Source organism: Pseudophryne corroboree, chromosome 11, assembly GCF_028390025.1.
Source record: "Pseudophryne corroboree isolate aPseCor3 chromosome 11, aPseCor3.hap2, whole genome shotgun sequence".
Lineage (NCBI taxonomy): Eukaryota > Metazoa > Chordata > Amphibia > Anura > Myobatrachidae > Pseudophryne > Pseudophryne corroboree.
The window spans coordinates 62400164-62426397 of record NC_086454.1 but is presented as its reverse complement, the minus strand read 5'-3'; the positions used below and the strand labels follow the sequence as shown (position 1 = coordinate 62426397).

Genomic DNA, 26234 nt, shown 5'->3' with positions numbered 1-26234 from the left:
GGGGTGAGCACTCGATATGTCTGTGAATTACTTTGTTCACAGACATATCGCATCGGCTGTGCAGATATACCGGCGCATCTGGCTATGTTTAGAGGCTGACCGCCGCCTGCTCGTATACATGCTGAGGGGCTGATGCCAGAGCTGGGTGGGCAAAATCAGATGCCCACCCAGCTGTGATGCGAGACTGACATTGAGGAGTCGATCGGTAAATGTATATGTTTACCTGGCTCGGTCACTGTGTTGGGACTGCCGTCAAGTTGTGACAGTGTGTACCCAGTCTATGGGAAGCATCTGATGGGCATGCAACAATTCTAATACGGTGAGCCTGGTAATGAGAGCATTCCTTGCTAATTGGATGCAGAGAGCAAACATCATCTTGTGTAGCGATGCAAAAAAATAAAAGATTTTTGCTGGAAAAGATAATCAGCAGAAAGTCATGAAGTAGAGAGGTCACATATATGGAGGGCTTCCCAGATGGCTGTAGACCAGTTGTTCTCAAACTGTATGCCGTGGCACCCTGGGGTGCCTTAGGACACCTGCAGGGGTGCCCTGGGTTGGTGGTCCAGGACCAATAATTAAAACCAGCAGAAAGAACATTATTATTTTAGTTATATCTTCATCTATTGTCATATTACCCCAAGGAGCCCATTTATTAATTAGCAGATTTTGACTCGAAAATTATAATTTCTTACTGACACTACTCACGCCAAGAAGAAATGAAGGCCCTGATTCATGTTTGTAAGTAAAGCAAAAATGCACACAACTGGGCAAAACCGTGTTGCACGGCAGGTGTGGCAGATGTAACATGTGCAGAGAGAGTTAGATTTAGGAGGGGTGTGTTCAAACTGGAATCTAAATTAAAGTTTGAACACACCCAAAAAAAAGTGCTTACTGAAAATATCACCATGTCAATATTTTGCCAGTGTCAACATGCTGAGAGCCGATGTGGTCACGGTCATGTAGTCTATCGATGTGATGACCATTTCGGAGGGGCTGTCAAGTCTATGCTTCCCATTTGCTGTTTCACATGCTTCCATACAGGCATGTGCATCTTCCATATCGCTTCTCAGTCTGTCTCAGGAACGCCTACAATATGTCGGCAAAGGTAAAAAGCACCACCTCACCGCTGCTGGGTATCACTACTTGCCAGGTAATAAGCACCACCTCTCCGCTGCAGGGTCTCACTACTGGCCAGGTAATAAACACCACCTCTCCGCTGCAGGGTATCACTACTTGCCAGGTAATAAGCACCACCGCTCCGCTGCAGGGTATCACTACTGGCCAGGTAATAAGCACCACCTCTCCGCTGCAGGGTATCACTACTGGCCAGGTAATAAGCACCACCTCTCCGCTGCAGGGTATCACTACTGGCCAGGTAATAAGCACCACCTCACTGCTGCTGGGTATCACTACTGGCCAGGTAATAAACATCACCTCTCCGCTGCAGGGTATCACTACTTGCCAGGTAATAAGCACCACCTCTCCGCTGCAGGGTATCACTACTGGCCAGGTAATAAGCACCACCTCTCTGCTGCAGGGTCTCACTACTGGCCAGGTAATAAGCACCACCTCTCCGTTGCAGGGTCTCACTACTTGCCAAGTAATAAACACCACCTCTCCGCTGCAGGGTATCACTACTGGCCAGGTAATAAGCACCACCTCTCCGCTGCAGGGTCTCACTACTGGCCAGGTAATAAACACCACCTCTCCGCTGCAGGGTATCACTACTTGCCAGGTAATAAGCACCACCGCTCCGCTGCAGGGTATCACTACTGGCCAGGTAATAAGCACCACCTCTCCGCTGCAGGGTATCACTACTGGCCAGGTAATAAGCACCACCTCTCCGCTGCAGGGTATCACTACTGGCCAGGTAATAAGCACCACCTCACTGCTGCTGGGTATCACTACTGGCCAGGTAATAAACATCACCTCTCCGCTGCAGGGTATCACTACTTGCCAGGTAATAAGCACCACCTCTCCGCTGCAGGGTATCACTACTGGCCAGGTAATAAGCACCACCTCTCTGCTGCAGGGTCTCACTACTGGCCAGGTAATAAGCACCACCTCTCCGCTGCAGGGTCTCACTACTTGCCAGGTAATAAGCACCACCTCACCGCTGCAGAGTATCACTACTGGCCAGGTAATAAGCACCACCTCTCCACTACAGGGTATCACTACTTGCCAGGTAATAAACACCACCTCACTGCTGCAGGGTATCACTACTGGCCAGATAATAAACACCACCTCTCCGCTGCAGGGTATCACTGCTGGCCAGGTAATAAGCACCACCTCTCCGATGCAGGGTATCACTACTTGCCAGGTAATAAGCACCACCTCTCCGCTGCAGGGTATCACTACTGGCCAGGTAATAAGCACCACCTTAGTGCTGCAGGGTCTCACTACTGGCTAGGTAATAAGCACCACCTCACCACTGCAGGGTATCACTACTAGCCAGGTAATAAGCACCACCTCACCACTGCAGGGTATCACTACTAGCCAGGTAATAAGCACCACCTCACCACTGCAGGGTATCACTACTAGCTAGGTAAAAAGCACCACCTACCCGCTGCAGGGTATCACTACTAGCCAGATAATAAGCACCAGCTCACCACTGCAGGGTATCACTACTAGCCAGGTAAAAAGCACCACGCACCACTGCAGAGTATCACTACTAGCCAGGTAAAAAGCACCACCTCTCCGCTGCAGGGTATCACTACTAGCCAGGTAATAAGCACCACCTCACCACTGCAGGGTATCACTACTTGCCAGGTAAAAAGCACCACCTCTCCGCTGCAGGGTATCACTACTGGCCAGGTTATAAGCACCACCTCTCCGCTGCAATGTATCACTACTAGCCAGGTAATAAGCACCACCTCTCCGCTGCAGGGTATCACTACTGGCCAGGTAATAAGCACCACCTCACCGCTGCAGGGTATCACTACTAGCCAGGTAAAAAGCACCACCTCTCCGCTGCAGGGTATCACTACTGGCCAGGTAATAAGCACCACCTCACCGCTGCAGGGTATCACTACTAGCCAGGTAAAAAGCACCTCCTCTCCGCTGCAGGGTATCACTACTGGCCAGGTAATAAGCATCACCTCACCGCTGCAGAGTATCACTACTGGCCAGGTAAAAAGCACCATCTCTCTGCTGCAGGGTATTACTACTGACCATCCTCTTTATTCATCTAATTTGTTCCCTAAACATTACTATTTGGAGCATCATTTATTTGTAATTAGATCATTAGCATAATGGGTTATTGGGACTGTCTGTATAACAAGTCAAATGTGTATTTATTATGCACAGGGGCTTTCCAGGCAGTCCCTCCAATCTCCCGGTTATACCGCACTGGTGCCGCCCCCTTGGTCTGAGACCTTGCATTTAGTATGCATTAGGGGGTATAGTCCAGTGCGTTCCTGCACATTCAGCCAGAAGCAGCCTGCCTACATCAGGTACAGGCATAACGTAAGTAAGCAGCACTGCCCTCTGCACCGGGTCATATGTGGAAATGGTCTATCACCCTAAGGGAATCCCATATACCTAAATAAAATAACAATTTGGCTAACTTTCACCCCCATTGGCAGCAGTGCATGTTCCCATGCTGGATAATTGTACTATTCATGACAAGGGGGGGGTGTCATTCCGACCTGATCGCATGCTGACGTTTTTCGCAGCGCACTGATCAGGTCACTACTGCGCATGCGTATGTACCACAATGCGCAGGCGTGTCGTACGGGTACAAAGCGGATTGTTGCTGTGTGATGGATTTAACAAAGAATCCATTCGCACAGCTGATCGCTAGGAAGAAGGCGTTATGGGTGTCAACTGACCGTTTTCTGGTAGTGTTTGGAAAATCGCAGGCATGTCCAAGCGTTTGCAGGGCGGGAGTCTGACGTCAATTCTGGGACCGGACAGGTTGAAGAGATCGCAGCGACTGAGTAAGTTCTGAGCTACTCAGAAACTGCACAAACTGTTTTTGTACCACTCGGCTGCACATGCGATCGCACCCTTGCAGAGCAAATATACACTTCCCAGTGGGCGGGCGATTATGTGTTTGCACGGCTGAAAAAAGTAGCTAGCGAGTGATCAACTCGGAATGACCCCCAAGGAGCGGAGCAGACCAGTCACTTTGAGCAGTTTGGCGGCTTTGTTGTTTCACTGCACTGGGCTCATTATTTCACTCTACTTCAGGGTGCCATCTGTGTCATGTATATGTTATCCACATGTTAGTACAGTTTCCTCCCACACACCAAAAACATAAGACATAGTGTACTGATAAGTTAATTGCTTACACAAATAGACAAAATGAACCTTAGTGTGTATATTGATGTTGTAGGGAATGGAGATTGTAAGCTCCTTTGGGGCAGGGCTGATGCATGCTTACCATCATTTAAGTGTCTCCTTTGGAAGGAGGCAGCCACATGGGAGGTGTACGGGCATGGTGCCATGATTCCCGCCATTGTAAACACGAATCAAATCGCCCAGAATGCCCAAACACTCGGGACTGCTCTACCCAGAATTCCCTGAATTCTGAAGTGCCCCCAGTATACACTTTATACTACACAGTGGCCCCAGTATACACTTAATACCACACAGTGCCCCAGTATAAATATTAAACCACACAGTGCCCAGTATAAATATGTCACACAGTTCCCCCAGTATACACATTATACCACACAGTGCCCCCAGTATAAATATGTCACACAGTGCCCAGTATAAATATGTCACACAGTTCTCCCAGTATACACATTATACCACACAGTGTCCACAGTATAAATATGTCACACAGTTCCCCCAGTATACACATTATAACCACATAGTGCCCCAGTATAAATATGTCACATATTTCCCCCAGTATACACATTATACCACATAGTGCTCCAGTATAAATATGTCACATAGTTCCCCCAGTATACACATTATACCACACACTGCCCACAGTATAAACATGTCACATAGTTCCCCAGTATACACATTATACCACACAGTGCCCCAGTACAAATATGTCACACAGTTCCCCCAGTATACACAATATACCACACAGTGCCCCGGTATAATTATGTCACATAGTTCCCCCGGTATACACATTATACCACACAGTGCCCACAGTATAAATATGTCACATAGTTCCCCCAGTATACACATTATACCACACAGTGCCCCCAGTATACACTTTATACTACACAGTGCCCCCAGTATACACTTTATACCACACAGTGCCCCAGTATACACTTTATACCACACAGTGCCCCTAGTATACACTTTATACCAAACAGTGCCCCCAGTATAAATATTAAACCACACAGTGCCCCAGTATAAATACGTCACACAGTTCCCCCAGTATACACATTATACCACACAGTGCCCCCAGTATACACATTATACCACACAGTGCCCACAGTATAAATATTAAACCACACACTTCCCCAGTATAAATATGTCACATAGTTCCCCCAGTATACACATTATACCACACAGTGCCCACAGTATAAATATGTCACATAGTTCCCCCAGTTTACACATTATACCACACAGTGCCCACAGTATAAATATGTCACATAGTTTCCCCAGTATACATATTATACCACACAGTGCCCCAGTAAAAATATGTCACATAGTTCCCCCAGTATACACATTATACCACACAGTGCCCACAGTATAAATATGTCACATAGTTCCCCCAGTATACACATTATACCACACAGTGCCCACAGTATAAATATGTCACATAGTTCCCCCAGTATACACATTATACCACACAGTGCCCACAGTCTAAATATGTCACGTAGTTTTCCACAGTATACACATTATACCACACAGTGCCCACAGTATAAACATGTCACATAGTTCCCCAGTATACATATTATACCATACAGTGCCCCATTATAAATATGTCACATAGTTCCCCCAGTATACACATTATACCACACAGTGCCCACAGTATAAATATGTCACATAGTTTTCCCCAGTATACACATTATACCACACAGTGCCCACAGTATAAATATGTGACATAGTTTCCCCAGTATACACATTATACCACACAGTGCCCCAGTATAAATATGTCACATAGTTTCCCCAGTATACATTTTATACCACACAGTGCCCCATTATAAATATGTCACATAGTTCCCCCAGTATACACATTATACCACACAGTGCCCACAGCAAAACATGTCACATAGTTTCCCCAGTATACACTTTATACCACACAGTGCCCCAGTATAAATATGTCACATAGTTCCCCCGGTATACACATTATACCACACAGTGCCCCATTATAAATATGTCACATAGTTCCCCCAGTATACACATTATACCACACAGTGCCCCAGTATAAATATGTCACATAGTTTCCCCAGTATACATTTTATACCACACAGTGCCCCATTATAAATATGTCACATAGTTCCCCCAGTATACACATTATACCACACAGTGCCCCAGTATAAATATGTCACATAGTTCCCCCAGTATACACATTATACCACACAGTGCCCCAGTATAAATATGTCACATAGTACCCCCGGTATACACATTATACCACACAGTGCCCCATTATAAATATGTCACATAGTTCCCCCAGTATACACATTATACCACACAGTGCCCACAGTAAAACATGTCACATAGTTTCCCCAGTATACACTTTATACCACACAGTGCCCCAGTATAAATATGTCACATAGTTCCCCCAGTATACACATTATACCACACAGTGCCCCAGTATAAATATGTCACATAGTTCCCCCGGTATACACATTATACCACACAGTGCCCCATTATAAATATGTCACATAGTTCCCCCAGTATACACATTATACCACACAGTGCCCCAGTATAAATATGTCACATAGTTCCCCCGGTATACACATTATACCACACAGTGCCCCATTATAAATATGTCACATAGTTCCCCCAGTATACACATTATACCACACAGTGCCCACAGTAAAACATGTCACATAGTTTCCCCAGTATACACTTTATACCACACAGTGCCCCAGTATAAATATGTCACATAGTTCTCCCGGTATACACATTATACCACACAGTGCCCCAGTATAAATATGTCACATAGTTCCCCCGGTATACACATTATACCACACAGTGCCCCATTATAAATATGTCACATAGTTCCCCCAGTATACACATTATACCACACAGTGCCCACAGTCTAAATATGTCACGTAGTTTTCCACAGTATACACATTATACCACACAGTGCCCACAGTATAAACATGTCACATAGTTCCCCAGTATACATATTATACCATACAGTGCCCCATTATAAATATGTCACATAGTTCCCCCAGTATACACATTATACCACACAGTGCCCACAGTATAAATATGTCACATAGTTTTCCCCAGTATACACATTATACCACACAGTGCCCACAGTATAAATATGTGACATAGTTTCCCCAGTATACACATTATACCACACAGTGCCCCAGTATAAATATGTCACATAGTTTCCCCAGTATACATTTTATACCACACAGTGCCCCATTATAAATATGTCACATAGTTCCCCCAGTATACACATTATACCACACAGTGCCCACAGCAAAACATATGTCACATAGTTTCCCCAGTATACACTTTATACCACACAGTGCCCCATTATAAATATGTCACATAGTTCCCCCAGTATACACATTATACCACACAGTGCCCACAGTATACATATGTCACATAGTTCCCCCAGTATACACATTATACCACACAGTGCCCCAGTATAAATATGTCACATAGTTTCCCCAGTATACATTTTATACCACACAGTGCCCCATTATAAATATGTCACATAGTTCCCCCAGTATACACATTATACCAAACAGTGCCCACAGTATAAATATGTCACATTGTTCCCCCAGTATACACATTATACCACAAAGTGCCCACAGTATAAATATGTCACATAGTTTTCCACAGTATACACATTATACCACACAGTGCCCCAGTATAAATATGTCACATAGTTCCCCCGGTATACACATTATACCACACAGTGCCCCATTATAAATATGTCACATAGTTCCCCCAGTATACACATTATACCACACAGTGCCCCAGTATAAATATGTCACATAGTTCCCCCGGTATACACATTATACCACACAGTGCCCCATTATAAACATGTCACATAGTTCCCCCAGTATACACATTATACCACACAGTGCCCACAGTAAAACATGTCACATAGTTTCCCCAGTATACACTTTATACCACACAGTGCCCCAGTATAAATATGTCACATAGTTCCCCCAGTATACACATTATACCACACAGTGCCCCAGTATAAATATGTCACATAGTTCCCCCGGTATACACATTATACCACACAGTGCCCCATTATAAATATGTCACATAGTTCCCCCAGTATACACATTATACCACACAGTGCCCCAGTATAAATATGTCACATAGTTCCCCCGGTATACACATTATACCACACAGTGCCCCATTATAAATATGTCACATAGTTCCCCCAGTATACACATTATACCACACAGTGCCCACAGCAAAACATGTCACATAGTTTCCCCAGTATACACTTTATACCACACAGTGCCCCAGTATAAATATGTCACATAGTTCTCCCGGTATACACATTATACCACACAGTGCCCCAGTATAAATATGTCACATAGTTCCCCCGGTATACACATTATACCACACAGTGCCCCATTATAAATATGTCACATAGTTCCCCCAGTATACACATTATACCACACAGTGCCCACAGTAAAACATATGTCACATAGTTTCCCAGTATACACTTTATACCACACAGTGCCCCATTATAAATATGTCACATAGTTCCCCCAGTATACACATTATACCACACAGTGCCCACAGTATAAATATGTCACATAGTTCCCCCAGTATACACATTATACCACACAGTGCCCCAGTATAAATATGTCACAGTTTCCCCAGTATACATTTTATACCACACAGTGCCCCATTATAAATATGTCACATAGTTCCCCCAGTATACACTTTATACCACACAGTGCCCACAGTAAAACATATGTCACATAGTTTCCCCAGTATACACTTTATACCACACAGTGCCCCAGTATAAATATGTCACATAGTTCCCCCGGTATACACATTATACCACACAGTGCCCCATTATAAATATGTCACATAGTTCCCCCAATATACACATTATACCACACAGTGCCCCAGTATAAATATGTCACATAGTTCCCCCGGTATACACATTATACCACACAGTGCCCCATTATAAATATGTCACATAGTTCCCCCAGTATACACATTATACCACACAGTGCCCACAGTAAAACATGTCACATAGTTTCCCCAGTATACACTTTATACCACACAGTGCCCCAGTATAAATATGTCACATAGTTCCCCCAATATACACATTATACCACACAGTGCCCCAGTATAAATATGTCACATAGTTCCCCCGGTATACACATTATACCACACAGTGCCCACAGTATAAATATGTCACATAGTTCCCCCAGTATACACATTATACCACACAGTGCCCCAGTATAAATATGTCACATAGTTCCCCCGGTATACACATTATACCACACAGTGCCCCAGTATAAATATGTCACATAGTTCCCCAAGTATACACATTATACCACATAGTGCCCCAGTATAAATATGTCACATAGTTCCCCCGGTATACACATTGTACCACACAGTGCCCACAGTAAAACATATGTCACATAGTTTCCCCAGTATACACTTTATACCACACAGTGCCCCAGTATAAATATGTCACATCGTTCCCCCAGTATACACATTATACCACACAGTGCCCCAGTATAAATATGTCACATAGTTCCCCCGGTATACACATTATACCACACAGTGCCCACAGTATAAATATGTCACATAGTTCCCCCAGTATACATTTTATACCACACAGTGCCCCAGTATAAATATGTCACATAGTTCCCCCAGTATACATTTTATACCACACAGTGCCCACAGTATAAATATGTCACATAGTTCCCCCAGTATACACATTATACCACACAGTGCCCCATTATAAATATGTCACATAGTTCCCCCAGTATACACATTATACCACACAGTGCCCACAGTAAAACATGTCACATAGTTTCCACAGTATACACTTTATACCACACAGTGCCCCAGTATAAATATGTCACATAGTTCCCCCAGTATACACATTATACCACACAGTGCCCCAGTATAAATATGTCACATAGTTCCCCCAGTATACATTTTATACCACACAGTGCCCCAGTATAAATATGTCACATAGTTCCCCCAGTATACACTTTATACCACACAGTGCCCCAGTATAAATATGTCACATAGTTCCCCCAGTATACACATTATACCACACAGTGCCCCAGTATAAATATGTCACATAGTTCCCCCAGTATACACATTATACCACACAGTGCCCACAGTAAAACATGTCACATAGTTTCCACAGTATACACTTTATACCACACAGTGCCCCAGTATAAATATGTCACATAGTTCCCCAGTATACACATTATACCACACAGTGCCCCAGTATAAATATGTCACATAGTTCCCCCAGTATACACATTATACCACACAGTGCCCCAGTATAAATATGTCACATAGTTCCCCCAGTATACACATTATACCACACAGTGCCCCAGTATAAATATGTCACATAGTTCCCCCGGTATACACATTATACCACACAGTGCCCACAGTATAAATATGTCACATAGTTCCCCCGGTATACACATTATACCACACAGTGCCCACAGTATAAATATGTCACATAGTTCCCCCAGTATACATTTTATACCACACAGTGCCCCAGTATAAATATGTCACATAGTTCCCCCAGTATACACATTATACCACACAGTGCCCACAGTAAAACATGTCACATAGTTTCCACAGTATACACTTTATACCACACAGTGCCCCAGTATAAATATGTCACATAGTTCCCCCAGTATACACATTATACCACACAGTGCCCCAGTTACAAATGAAACTTTAGTAAGGGCATTTTGGGCCTTATTCAGTATGGATCACATCATTGATGCAATCACATACTGATGATTTTGTGAACAGTGCGCACACGCAGGAGTCGCACTGTGCGTGCGCACACAGCGAGATGCAATCACTTTTCACTAATGCTAACTCCTCTGCCTGGCACGTTTTGCGAGGCAAGCAACGCAGTGTTGCGGGGGCGGTGCAGCGAAAGCAGGGGGATGGGGCTGTTTCCACAAAAACATAGTAAAACTGCAACTGATGCTGAATAAGGATCTTTTCACACTTGACTTAATTACAATGAAATACTGTTCAGTCTATGTAAGTATTGGGAAAGCTCATTCTTCTTAAAGAGCGTGACTGTACTTTTCTTCTTATGAGAAGGACATATTATGTTATCAATAGTAATCAGCTTGTCAAATTACAGAACAGTAATGGCAGAGCAAGCGGCTGTGCGCGCCCGAACGGAGCAACGCTTGAATTGCTTAGTGGGGCGCCACCTAGTGGACGCTGGTGCGCAAAACACTAGAAGTGAGGAACAGCGTTAGCCTTTTATTATATAGAATGATTCCATTTATTTTTAGATTGTATGCAAAAATAAATAACTGAGTTGCTCATTCCAGTAGACGTAGGAAGTAGCTACAAAAAGAGGACAGTGTTATAAATGCACAGAAACAAATCCATCCCCCTACATTACTTTATTAAAAGCCTGCATGTAAAGGCAATTAGGACCAAATTCATTATACATGAAACAAGCAGATAGTACCCCACCTCCCAGCATCGACCGATGTCATCTGCAATTAGTAACACAAACTTATAATCACCATAAAGCCGATACAATATAACTGACGCAATCTTCAAAAAAAAAATATATATATTCCTGGGGAAAAAAAATATTTCTAAATGTTTTTGTTTATTGCCACATCAGAGTTCATTATATTACTGCAAGATATCATATGAAAAACCTTAACAAATTTGTACATTTGTGTTTGAGACAATCAGTTGTATAGACCATTATTTGATTTTGTTTGTACTGTTCGTTGGGAATCCTGCCCTGGGGAAATATGTCCTTATTAACTGTATCCTAGATAGGCTTTCCCCATGGAACCTTATTCTGCTTGAGTGAACCTCAATCTGTCTTCTAATATGGTTGTCGGAGAGCTCTGCCTTCATCCTTGCATTAAGGCGTTAATAAAATGTCAGTGCTTGACAAGAGCATGAGGTAACGTTTTATGGGCTCTCGTACTGCTATGCTTATTATGATGAATGCACTGTATTCTTTGGGGGAGAATCGTGCAGTATATAAAAAGATGCTGGGCAAGATTTTCTGCTGTCATATTTTAATGAGCATCTACCATATTAAACTTGTAGCACAAACGCCCACGCAGCACACAGGGATGCTGGAAGCCTGGCAAGCAGTATCCCCCAAGGACAGTGTGCCTGATTCTCTTCTGCTCGTCTGTACACACAGCAACCATTCACTGTTCCTCTACTGCAGTGTCTCACCAGCTGGAGGGAGGTGGGAGTATATAATGTACAAACACACCGCACACACTTTTTACCTAGCACTGGGGGGACAGGACTAGGTAAATAGAAAGAGCGTGATGTAGGTCTAGTCAGAGTAATTCTCTTTTTATTTTACAGTCCAGTGCACTCATGCAAACACTGTATTACATTTAACATGAGAATGCAAAGACGTGCGCAGACATCACCATGTATTCGGTTATTTGAAATACACAGGGGAAAAAACTCTTAAAACTGTATTGCCTCACTGGTCGCATTTTAGACCTTATAACTATAACACGTTATGTACAGTATAAAGGTAATGTAAACTCTAACATAATGCAAAACTGATGTGTTTATCATAATTTTGGCCCAAAAATTCTTACTGCTTCTACTTACTGTATGTGTGATGACTCTGGGCGATTGGCCTGAGCTGGTTTGGTGGGTCATGTGACCTGGACTTGAACCTTAGTGTTAGGGACCACCAGATGAGGTCACCTGGGCACAGTTTGTGGGGCCACATTTTTGGCCAACTACTATGCTAAACACCTCGATTTTGCTCTATGTTAGATTGCAGGGTTTATTATAATTATTCTGATTAGCAGTACTTGGTACTATAGAGTGGGCATCTGCATTTTTTTTTTTGTGGACCTACAAGTCTCAGCATGATAGCACCTCTTATTATGTTTGGAATTAGGGTGTGCAGCCCAAGGTGTCCCGTCCCCCATATATCAGGGTGAGGTATCAAAAAGGAGATTTATGGTAAGACTTACCATTGTTAAATCTCTTTCTGCGAGGTACACTGGGCTGCACAGGGAATAACATCGGGGGTGTAGAGTTGGGTCTTGATCCGAGGCACCAACAGGCTAAAGATTTGACTGTTCCCAGTATGCACTGCACCGCCTCCTCTATATCCCCGCCTCCAGGCACTGGAGCTCAGTTTCGTTAACCAGTCCAATGCAGTAGCAGGTAAAAGAGATGACAGTAGTTAGTAGCCACAGATAACCACATTCTCACAACAGGAGAAGGTACCAGCGGCTAATGCCATACAAACCTAAAGACGCTAAGTGCGTCAGGGTGGGCGCCCTGTGGAACCCAGTGTACCTCGCAGAAAGAGATTTAACATTGGTAAGTCTTACCATAAATCTTCTTTTCTGCAGCGGGGTACACTGGTATTCCACAGGGAATAACATCGGGGATGTCCTAAAGCAGTTCCTCATTTGAGGGGATGCACTGTAGCGGGCAAGAGAACCCAGCGTCCAACAGACCGAGTAGAATGGGCCTTGATAGTAGCAGAAGCTGGAAGTCCAGACTGTACATAAGCCTGTGCAATCACCATTCTAATCCATCTGGCCAAGGTTTGCTTATTCGCAGACCAGCCAGGATTGTGAAACCCAAAAAGGACAAAGAGAGAATCAGATCTTCTAAGAGAGGCGGTTATCTTCACATATATACGGAGAGCCCGTACCACATCCAAAGACCGTTCTTTGGAGGACAAATCAGGAGAGATAAAGTCCGGAAACACAATCTCTTGGTTAAGGTAGAAAGACGACACCACCTTAGGCAGATAACCAGGGCGAGTTCTAAGAACTGCACGGTCACGGTGAAAAATCAGAACGGGTGACCGATAGGATAAGGCACCCAAGTCCGAAACCCTTCTAGCAAAGGCAATAGCCAGCAAAAATAAGACCTTAAGTGTAAGCCACTTAAGGTCCACAGCCTCAAGAGGTTCAAACGGAGACTCTTGTAGGGCATCCAGAACAACCGACAAATCCAAAGGAGCCACAGGAGGGACATAGGGAGGCTGAATCTGTAAAACACCCTGAGTGAAAGTATGAACGTCAGGCAGAGACAATTTTTCTCTGAAACCAACCGACAAGGCTGAAATATGAACCTTGAGGGAGGCCAGCCGAAGGCCTAAGTCCAGGCCCTGTTGCAGAAAAGCCAAAAGTTTGGCAGTACTGAACTTGTATGCATCATCATTCTTAGCCGCACACCAGGTGAAGTAAGAATTCCAGACCCTATAATAAATCGGTTTACGGGCTTTCAACATAGTTTGAATGACCGCCTTTGGCCCTCAGAACTGAAGCTTCAAGAGCCACGCCGTCAAAGCCAGTCGGGCCAGATCCTGGTATACACAAGGGCCCTGAACGAGGAGGTCTGGGCGTTGTGGAAGTAGAAGAGGACGCTCTATCAAGAGACCCTGCAGGTCTGAGAACCAATGCCGTCTGGGCCACGCTGGAGCGATTAGAAGTAGTAATCCTCCTTCTTGCTTGAACTTCCTTATTATCCTGGGCAGGAGTGACACCGGAGGGAACACATACAGCAGCCGAAAGTTCCATGGAATTGCCAGCGAGTCCACGAACGCTGCTTGAGGATCCCTTGTCCTTGCTCCGAAGACCGGAACCTTGTGATTGTGTCGAGACGCCATTAGGTCTACATCTGGTAGGCTCCACTTGTCCACTAGGAGTTGAAAGACTTCCGGATGAAGGCTCCACTCTCTGGCATGTACGTCCTGACGACTGAGGAAGTCCGCTTCCCAGTTGAGGACCCCCGGAATGAACACTGCCGATATGGCTGGCAGATGGCGTTCCGCCCATAGAAGAATCTCTGACACTTCCATCATTGCCATGCGGCTTCGAGTGCCGCCTTGATGATTTATGTACACCACCGTGGTTGCATTGTCCGACTGTATTTGAACAGGCCTGTTCTGTACCAGAGGCAGGGGCAGTTTCGGATCATTGAACACTGCCCGCAACTCCAGAATGTTTATCAGAAGGAGAGATTCCTCCCTGGTCCACCGACCCTGAAGATAGTGTTGCTCTAATACCGCGCCCCAACCCCCCAGACTGGCATCTGTCATTAGGGGGAACCAGTTGGAGATCCAGAAGGGACGACCCCTGCCCAATCGTTGGTCCTGGAGCCACCAGCTCAGAGACAGACGAACTTCTGGAGTCAAGGAAATCATGTGAGACCTGATCCGGTGAGGCAGGCCGTCCCACTTGGAAAGGATTAACCGCTGCAGAGGGCAAGAATAAAATTGAGCGTACTCTACCATGTCAAAAGCCGACAGCATGAGGCCTAGTACTTGCATCGCCGAGTATATCAACACACGTGGGAGTGATAGAAAGCATCTTATCTTGTCCTGAGGGTTCAGGACCTTCTCCGGAGACAAGAACAACCGTTGGTTGTGTGTTTCCAGTAATGCCCCCAGGTGCACCATACTCTGAGCAGGGACCAGTGAGGATTTCTTCCAGTTGATGAGCCACCCGTGGGCTTGCAGGAATTGGACAGTCAGTTCCAGATGACTGAGGAGAACCTCTGGGGAGTTCGCCAGGATCAACAAGTTGTCCATATATGGCAGGATCCTGATACCCTGATGGCGGAGAAGGACCATCATGACCGCCATGACCTTGGTGAAGATTCACGGAGCTGTGGTCAGTCCAAAAGGCAAGGCCTGGAATTGATAATGTAGGTTGCCAATAGCAAACCGCAGATATTGCTGATGCGACATGGTAATAGGTATATGTAGGTAAGGACCCTGTATGTCCAGGGATACCATATAGTCCTTGGGTTACAAGGCCAGAACAATAGAGCGAAGAGTTTCCATACGCAATTTGGATACCTTCACAAATTTGTTCAAAGACTTGAGGTTGAGAATGGGCTTGGAGGATCCATTCGGTTTCGGAACTAGGAACAGCATTGAAGAGTACCCCCTCCCTCTATGAGCCAGAGGCACCGCCACTATCACTCCAGGAGGGGTTGTACCACCAAATGTAGAGTTTTTTATTTCAATGGATCTGAAGGGATATTTGTTGAGCAAAACTGGCGAGGGGGGCGTTTCTTGAAAGAGATGGCGTATCCATGAGCGACGACTTCCCTCACCCAGGCTTCTGAAGAGGTCTGTAACCATACCTGGGTGAACCGCAGAAGTCTGCCTCCCACCCTGGGGTCCCCCAGGGGGAGGCCCGCCCCATCATGCAGCAGGCTTGTCTGGTTTGGAAGCAAGATGACCAGGAACGTTTAGGTTTGGGCTTAGAGGTTTTGGAAGTGCGAGCCTGTTTTGGGTACGCCTGACCCTTTGCTTTACTTGGAGGTCGAAAGGAACGAAAGGTGGTACTCTTAGCCTTCGGAGCCGAAGGATTAGTACTCGGCACACATGCAGTTTTAGCAGATGCTAAGTCAGCAACAATCTTGTTCAGATCTTCCCCAAAAAGAATGTTTCCCTTAAAAGGACCGCAACCACAGAATCCGGCGAGCCAGAATGGACGTAGTAGACGCTTTGGCCACCAGCACGCCGGCATCAGAAGCCGCCTCCTGAATGTAATGAGAGGCTGTGGTAATGTATGAAAGACACTGTCTGGCATTATCAGAAAAATACAGATTGTCACAACTGAGGGCCTGAGCTGACGGGAGGCAGCCTCAGTTGTAGGGGCTGAGATGTACCGGAACCTGGGAGGTTGTATCAGACCCCTGGACATGTAAGTAACATGAATAATAACTGCCCGAAGGCGTGACCACGACAACTTGGATAAAAGTCAATGATGTTTATTATGACAACTCCGCAACACAGCAGCAGTAAAAGAAAACGTAAAAGTCAGCAAATAATAAATACAGTTCCTGGGTACTACAGGATGGCAGGAGCTACAGGGCACTGGTAGTGTGAGATAGTTCTTATGATCTTCTAGATGGAAAGTCCTTACCAGACCCGACTGTAGCAATGGAGATAACCCAGGATTGTGCCAGCTGGTGTTCCAGGAAAAGCTGGGTTGCTGAAGGTAAAACAGCTGCTGTGGATACTGGCTGGAACCAGACTGTTGTTAGCACGGAGTGGATACTGGCTGGAACCAGTTAAATAATAAATGAACTTGGGAGCGATGAAATGTGAACTGAAATGTAGAACTTGAGAGCGGAGAAATAATAATACCGGTGGAGAGTGGTAAAGTGTAGAAAGGACACCGGCCCTTTAAGGGAAGCTGTACTCTGCTGGAAGCTGAGCTGGAAGCAGGTAATGTTGTAGCTGGAAACAGATGAATCCACAATGGATTGGAGAGTCAGGCTACACCGCAGGTGGAATGCTGGTGCGGGTCTCTATGGTGGAAGTCTTGAGACAGGAGCTGGAACCTGGAAGACAATCACAGGAGAGAGACAAACAGGAACTAGGTTTGACAACCAAAGCACTGACGCCTTCCTTGCTCAGGCACAGTGTATTTATACCTGCAGCAAGGAAGGGATTGGCTAGGCAATTATGCAGATTAACAATACTGACAACAGATTGGAGGAAATGATCAGCTGACAGAATCCAAGATGGCTGCGCCCATGCAGACACTTGGAGGGAAGTTTGGTTTGTAATCCATGTGGTAATGAAAACAGTAATGGCGGCGCCGGCCACTGGAGACAGGAGACGCCAGGCTGACAAGTGCACACCCAACCACGCGGACACAGCGGAGGCCGCGGCTGACGTAATCGCCACTCTGACACTCTGCATGCAGAAGCTCAGGGACGGCGGCGGAGGCCGCGGGAGACGCCATGCCAGATGTAATAAGGCGTTACTGTGACAGCGTCTCAGAGAGACAGGAGAGGATGCAGGAATGTGAACATTAGGATAACAGATGGGATCCGGTCCTGGAGCGCTGAGCCAGCCTTAGGAGGCATCTGATGGGTAAGAAATGGCGTCCAGATACCCGGATCGTGACAGCACCCCCCCCTTTAGGAGTGGCCCCAGGACACTTCTTTGGCTTTTGAGGAAACTTGGAATGGAATCTCCGGACCAAGGCAGGAGCATGGACATCAGAAGCATTGGTCCATGAACGTTCCTCAGGACCATAACCCTTCCAGTCAATAAGATATTGTAGTTGACCGTAACGGTGACGTGAGTCCAGGATCTTGGCCACTTCATACTCAACGCCTCGTTGAGTTTGGACTTTCGGAGTTGGAGGAAGTGAGGAATGAAACCGATTCAAGATCAGCGGTTTCAACAGGGAAACATGGAATGTCCTGGGTATTTTTAAGAAGGGAGGCAACTGGAGTCTGTAAGCAACAGGATTGATGACTTGTTCAATCTTGAAAGGACCGATATAGCGAGGTGCAAACTTCATACTGGGAACTCTTAACCTCAAATTCTTCGTGGATAACCATACCCGATCACCCACCTTGAGAGCAGGAACTGCTCGACACTTCTTATCCGCAAACTTCTTGTACCTGAACGATGCCTTGAGCAGAGCTGATCGTACGCTCTTCCAGATATTGGCAAACTGATGCAAGGTGATATCCACTGCGGGAACAGAAGTTGCTGGAAGCGGTTGGAACTCAGGAACTTTAGGGTGGAATCCAAAGTTAGTGAAGAATGGTGTTGAAGCAGATGAAGAATGATACTGGTTGTTATGACAGAACTCGGCCCAGGGAAGTAATTGAACCCAGTCATCTTGAGAGGAGGACACATAGATGCGGAGGAAGGCCTCCAAGTCCTGATTCACCCTCTCGGTTTGACCATTGGTCTGAGGATGGTAAGCCGTGGAAAACTTTAGCTTGACTTGGAGGACTTGACATAAACTTCGCCAGAATTTGGCTGTGAATTGAACTCCTCGATCTGAGATAATTTCTTCAGGAAGACCGTGGAGTCGGAAGATCTCTTGTATGAATACTTGAGCCAACTTGGAAGCTGACGGAAGACCGGTGAGAGGAATGAAGTGTGCCATCTTGGTGAAACGGTCAACTACCACCCAGATGGTATTGAACTTGTTGCACATGGGTAAGTCTGTAATGAAATCCATCGACAAGTGGGTCCATGGTCGACGGGGAACGGATAGTGGAACCAGTTGCCCCGCAGGCGACTGGCGGGATACTTTATGTTGGGCACACTTTGGGCAAGATGCAATAAACTCCAAGACGTCCTTTTTCAGAGTTGGCCACCAATAGGACCTAGAGATAAACTCCAGGGTTTTTTGGATACCTGTATGTCCGGCAAAACGGGAAGCATGGGCCCAAAGCATGAGCTTCTTCCTTAGCATCGGTTTCACAAAACTTTTCCCTGATGGGGGCGTAGAGTCCATCCCTACCGTGGAGAATGCCAACGGATTTATGATAGGATGCTTGTCTGAAGACTCTGACTCATTTTCTTGCTCCCATGAGCGGGAAAGGGCATCGGCCTTGCGATTCTGAGAGCCCGGACAGAACTGGAGTTTAAAGTCGAACCTGGAAAAGAAAAGTGCCCATCTGGCCTGACGAGGGTTGAGACATTGTGCGCCCTTCAGGTATAAAAGGTTCTTGTGGTCTGTAAGTATGGTGATTGAATGAGAAGCTCCCTCCAACAGATACCTCCACTCTTCTAGAGCGAGCTTGATGGCTAGCAACTCCTGGTCGCCAATGGCATAGTTGCGCTCAGCTGGGGAGAACTTCCGGGAGAAGAAACTGCAAGGGTGTAAATGGCCATCTTTAGCCCTCTGAGATAACACCGCTCCTACTCCAACGGAGGAGGCATCCACCTCTAAGATGAAAGGAGAGTCGATGTCAGGCTGTTTCAGAACAGGCGCAGAGATGAACCTTTGTTTTAAAAGATGAAATGCTTGCATGGCTTCTTCAGACCACTTGGACGGGTTAGCACCCTTCTTAGTGAAAGCAGTAATAGGTGCCACAATGGTGGAAAAGTCTCGTATAAACTTTCGGTAATAGTTGGCGAACCCTAAGAACCTCTGGACCCCTTTGAGGGTTAAGGGTACCGGCCAATTTTGGATTGCTTGTAGTTTCTCAGGATCCATCTCTAGTCCGGAACCGGACACAATGTACCCTAGAAACGGAATGGACTTGACTTCAAAGACGCATTTTTCTAATTTGCAATAGAGATGATTGACACGGAGACGGGACAGAACCTCTTTAACCCAAAAACGATGTTCCTCTAAATCGTTGGCAAAAATGAGGATATCGTCTAGATAGACCACGACATGACGGTATAGAATGTCTCTGAAGATCTCATTGACAAAATGCTGGAAGACAGCTGGAGCATTGCTCAATCCGAAGGGCATGACGAGGTACTCATAATGTCCGTCACGGGTGTTAAAGGCGGTCTTCCACTCGTCACCCTCACGGATCCGGATGAGATTGTATGCACCTCGCAAGTCCAGCTTTGTAAAGATGGTAGCTCCGCTAACTCTGTCAAAGAGCTCAGTAATCAGGGGTAAAGGATAACGGTTCTTGATGGTAATGTCGTTCAAACCTCTGTAGTCGATGCACGGCCGCAGACCACCATCTTTCTTTTTTACAAAAAAGAAGCCTGCGCCGGCTGGAGAAGAAGAAGGTCGAATGAACCCCTTTGCTAGGTTCTCTTTAATATATTCCTCCATAGAATGCGTCTCAGGCAGAGACAACGGATAAGTTCGGCCTCGAGGTGGAACCTTCCCTGGAACGAGATCAATCGGACAGTCCCATTCTCTATGAGGAGGAAGGATATCAGCAGAAGCTTTACTGAACACATCCGTGAAATCTTGATATGGAGGAGGTGGAACATCAGACGACCTGGGGGAGGAAGAACAGACAGGCAATACTTTAAACAAACATGTCTCAGCACAGAAGGAACCCCATGCCAGGATTTGCGTAGTCGTCCAATCAATTGTAGGATTGTGAAGACGGAGCCATGGAAGGCCCAGGACCACAGGATGTGTGGCTCTTGGAATCACTAAAAGTGAAATAAGTTCGGAATGAAGAACTCCCACTCTCAGACGAACTGGTAGAGTCCTTAGAGCAATAACAGTATCAAAAATTTTACTGCCATCCACGGCAGTTAAGGAAAAGGAGGAAGTAAGTCTCTCGGTGGGTAGGGACCACCGTTTAACATAGGCTTCAGTAATAAAGTTCCCAGCTGCTCCGGAATCAAGGAGAGCAATGACGTTCCGATAACGTTGAGCAACTTGAAGCGAGACTGGGAGATTACAATCATGAGGAGATGGAGAGGAGATCATTACTCCTAGCCGGCCCTCTCCTGGGCGAGCTAGGGTTTGGAGTTTTCCCGGACGTTCGGGACAGGCATTGATGGTGTGAGACGGAGCTGCACAGTAAAGACAAAGAGACTCAGAGAGACGTCTTCGGCGCTCAGCAGGAGTTAAACGGGAACGGCCAATTTGCATGGGCTCATCTTTAGATGGTGACAGTTGACGAGGAGGAGGAGCAGAAGATTTTGGAGCAGATGATCTTCCACGCTCAGTTGCTCTCTCTCTGAAATGTAAATCAACTTTCGTGCAGAGTGAGATTAGCTCATCTAACTTAGAAGGTAAGTCTCTGGTAGCTAACTCATCTTTAATAAGCTCAGATAAGCCATGCCAGAATGCAGCATACAGGGCCTTGTCATTCCATGCCAGTTCGGATGCCAGGATCTGGAACTGTATCAGATATTGTCCTACAGTACGTGACCCCTGGCGTAAACGGAGAATCTCGGATGAAGCTGAGGTTACCCGGCCTGGCTCGTCGAAGATGCGCCTGAATGTTGACACGAATGCAGTGTAAGAAGATAGCAGGGTGTCGGACCTCTCCCATAACGGTGATGCCCAGTCAAGGGCGGAGCCACTGAGAAGAGAGATGATGTAAGCAATTTTTGTACGGTCACTGGGAAAATTGCCAGGTTGTAGCTCAAACTGAATCTCACACTGGTTGAGAAATCCCCAGCAGAATCTTGGAGATCCGTCAAATTTTGCTGGCGTTGGAAGATGAAGACGTGGAGCAGAAATGGGTAAGATGGGTGGGGTTATAGCTGGAGTCACTGTGGTTGACGCACCAGATGCGCCTGATCCACGGAGAGTTGTCTGAATCCCATCCAGCCGAGTAGAGAGATCCTGGAGACAGCGGATGATGTGGCCCTGTGCAGCCTCCTGATGTTCTAGTCGGGCTGCCAGTTCTTGCATCGGCCTGGCCGCTTGATCCTGGTCTCCGGCTGGATTCATTAGGTCAGTGCTTACTGTCACAACTGAGGGCCTGAGCTGACGGGAGGCAGCCTCAGTTGTAGGGGCTGAGATGTACCGGAACCTGGGAGGTTGTATCAGACCCCTGGACATGTAAGTAACATGAATAATAACTGCCCGAAGGCGTGACCACGACAACTTGGATAAAAGTCAATGATGTTTATTATGACAACTCCGCAACACAGCAGCAGTAAAAGAAAATGTAAAAGTCAGCAAATAATAAATACAGTTCCTGGGTACTACAGGATGGCAGGAGCTACAGGGCACTGGTAGTGTGAGATAGTTCTTATGATCTTCTAGATGGAAAGTCCTTACCAGACCCGACTGTAGCAATGGAGATAACCCAGGATTGTGCCAGCTGGTGTTCCAGGAAAAGCTGGGTTGCTGAAGGTAAAACAGCTGCTGTGGATACTGGCTGGAACCAGACTGTTGTTAGCACGGAGTGGATACTGGCTGGAACCAGTTAAATAATAAATGAACTTGGGAGCGATGAAATATGAACTGAAATGTAGAACTTGAGAGCGGAGAAATAATAATACCGGTGGAGAGTGGTAAAGTGTAGAAAGGACACCGGCCCTTTAAGGGAAGCTGTACTCTGCTGGAAGCTGAGCTGGAAGCAGGTAATGTTGTAGCTGGAAACAGATGAATCCACAATGGATTGGAGAGTCAGGCTACACCGCAGGTGGAATGCTGGTGCGGGTCTCTATGGTGGAAGTCTTGAGACAGGAGCTGGAACCTGGAAGACAATCACAGGAGAGAGACAAACAGGAACTAGGTTTGACAACCAAAGCACTGACGCCTTCCTTGCTCAGGCACAGTGTATTTATACCTGCAGCAAGGAAGGGATTGGCTAGGCAATTATGCAGATTAACAATACTGACAACAGATTGGAGGAAATGATCAGCTGACAGAATCCAAGATGGCTGCGCCCATGCAGACACTTGGAGGGAAGTTTGGTTTGTAATCCATGTGGTAATGAAAACAGTAATGGCGGCGCCGGCCACTGGAGACAGGAGACGCCAGGCTGACAAGTGCACACCCAACCACGCGGACACAGCGGAGGCCGCGGCTGACGTAATCGCCACTCTGACACTCTGCATGCAGAAGCTCAGGGACGGCGGCGGAGGCCGCGGGAGACGCCATGCCAGATGTAATAAGGCGTTACTGTGACAGCGTCTCAGAGAGACAGGAGAGGATGCAGGAATGTGAACAATAGGATAACAGATGGGATCCGGTCCTGGAGCGCTGAGCCAGCCTTAGGAGGCATCTGATGGGTAAGAAATGGCGTCCAGATACCCGGATCGTGACACAGATGTAGCTCCGCCTCAACTTCTTGAACCCAGGCTTCAATAGCTCTTGCAGCCCAAGAAGCTGCTATAGTAGGTCTATGTATAACACCTGCAAGAGTGTAAATAGACTTCAAACAACCCTCCACACGCTTATCCGTCAGTTCAGAGAGGTGACGGTAGTGACAGGCAGAGTAGAAGACTCACAAGAGTCACAAGACGTGCGACATGTGAGTCCACCGGAGGTGGTGTTTCCCAATTTTTACTTAACTTTGCAGCGAGGGCATAACAAGCTAGCATCTATTTAGACAGGGGGAATTTCTTTCCTGGAGATTCCCAGGATTCCTGACGTGTGTCAACTAAATGTTCTGAATGTGGTAAAACTAATTTAGTAACCTTCTGACGTTTGAACTTATCAGGTTTCTTAGACATATCTGGAGGGTAATCAATCTGAAGAATCAGTGTGATAGACTCCACTAGGTCAGGTACATAAACCTGTGTTATAGATTCCTCATCAGAAGCAGCTGCATCAGTGTCTGATGGGTCAGTATATTCCCCATCTTTATTGGATGAAGTATCCGAACCATGAGTGGATTGTGAGGAAGAAATTGCCCGCTTAGATGACCCTTTGGTCCTAGGAGGGCGAGGGTTAGGTGTTTGTTTAACCAAGGACTGATTTAATTGCTGTAATAGAGTTGACAGATTATCCGCCCTTGGCGGATTAACTACAAGGACAATATGCAGCTGTAATGGCACAGGAGGTCCCACAGGGGGCGTAAGTCTTGTTACCAGAGTATTCAGCATATTAGAGAAAGCAGCCCAAGGTGGGTTTTAGTGTGCCACCGGTACTGCAGGCTGACTAGGGGGTGCAGAACACCCATTACATGGACCCTCAGCTGAAATATTTTCCTCAGGTAAAACAGTGGCGTCAGCACTGCATGAGGCAGGAGCGTTCACGGAATTCCCGCCCTGTGTAGCAGACATTACTTGGAAACGTAGCCTTAGGGCGTAGTAGTACAATATAGCCAGACAAACACAGTACCAGACAAAAAAAACCTGTGTAAGGTGACTGCAAACGCAGAACACAAACAGAGGATTTAAGCGGTAACGGGTGACTTAAAATACACAGAGAAAAATACCAAATAATATATCCACTATATATATATATATATATATATATATATATCACCCTGACGCACTTAGCCCCCCTCAGGGTACAGAATATAGGGATAGCAATATGTGTGAGATACACTGAATGGAAACCACACAGCAGCTATTGGCACACACAGTCACATGTACAATGCAGAAATTATTACATACAACAATAAAACTGCACTGGTAATACTACATAGAGCTATATACTGTATGTATATAGATATAACACTGCACAGTAAACACTGGATGTATATCACAGAATACTTGTACTATATATTCATATAGTTATGCACTTGTTCTTAACTAACACTGTCTAAATGACATGTAGAATACTTAAGTGTCCTGTAAATGCACAGCGCTGATGAGACAGGCGGCTTTACAGAGGAGACTGTGCCCAGCAGTGCCAGCATCAGCGCAGTTCTGTGTAATGGCGCCCAAACGCTGACAGGGAGGGAGGTAGAGAGATTCAGCTCCAGAGCGGGAACATCTGCTGTAGATGGCGCCTGGGGCTGGGGGAGGGGCTACAGGTCAGCACCTTATACCTTCTGCTGGACTTCACCACCAGGTACTATGGAGCCTATGTGAAACGGATTTTAGTAAATCCGACCTGTGCTCCTTGCCCTGGTGGATATAGTGGGGTCCCTGCATGACCACAGTGTCCACGCCAGCGGCACGGTCCGTCTCCGGAGACTGCGTCCGGATCTCGATTTCGGCGGGTCCCGCCTGGGGGACCCTCTTACGTCCTCCCTAGATGTGCGGCCACGCGATCCAGGAGAGCAGTGGCGGTGTGTGTGTGCCTGATGAAATCGGAGCGCCTCCGCTGTAAGTACCCGGCACCCAGGGCGCGGGAGTATACAGCGCCGCTGGGGGAGGTGAGGGAGCCGCAGCACGATATGTCAGTATGACATATAGCAACTAGTGCCTGTGCTGCGGCCCTTGAAGTCTTCTTTCTTCTCAGAAAAGCTATTTTTAGGGTTGCTTAGAGCAGCTCATCCTGTTTGCTGCCTGCACTGCAGGCACCAACTTACAAACTGAGCTCCAATGCCTGGAGGCGGGGATATAGAGGAGGTGGTGCAGTGCATCCTGGGAACAGTCAAAGCTTTAGCCTGTTGGTGCCTCGGATCAAGATCCAACTCTACACCACTGATGTTATTCCCTGTGGAATACCAGTGTACCCCGCTGCAGAAAATTACATGCCGGGATATGGGCTTTCACAAGTAAATAAAGTGATTGCTGGCATGATCCTTTTATGTCCGAATTCAGTCCCAGCAGAGTTATTATTAGTTATGCGCAAGGGGCCGCTATCAGAGAGGGATCTGAAGAAGTGCAG

At 46.3% G+C, this 26234-nt stretch overlaps 1 protein-coding gene across 4 annotated transcripts in view; it reads right to left on the bottom strand.

The window, feature by feature from the left end:
* The window catches only part of SYT12 (synaptotagmin 12), a 307494-nt gene that overhangs the window by 75267 nt on the left and 205993 nt on the right, over positions 1-26234 (bottom strand). The window lies entirely within an intron of this gene.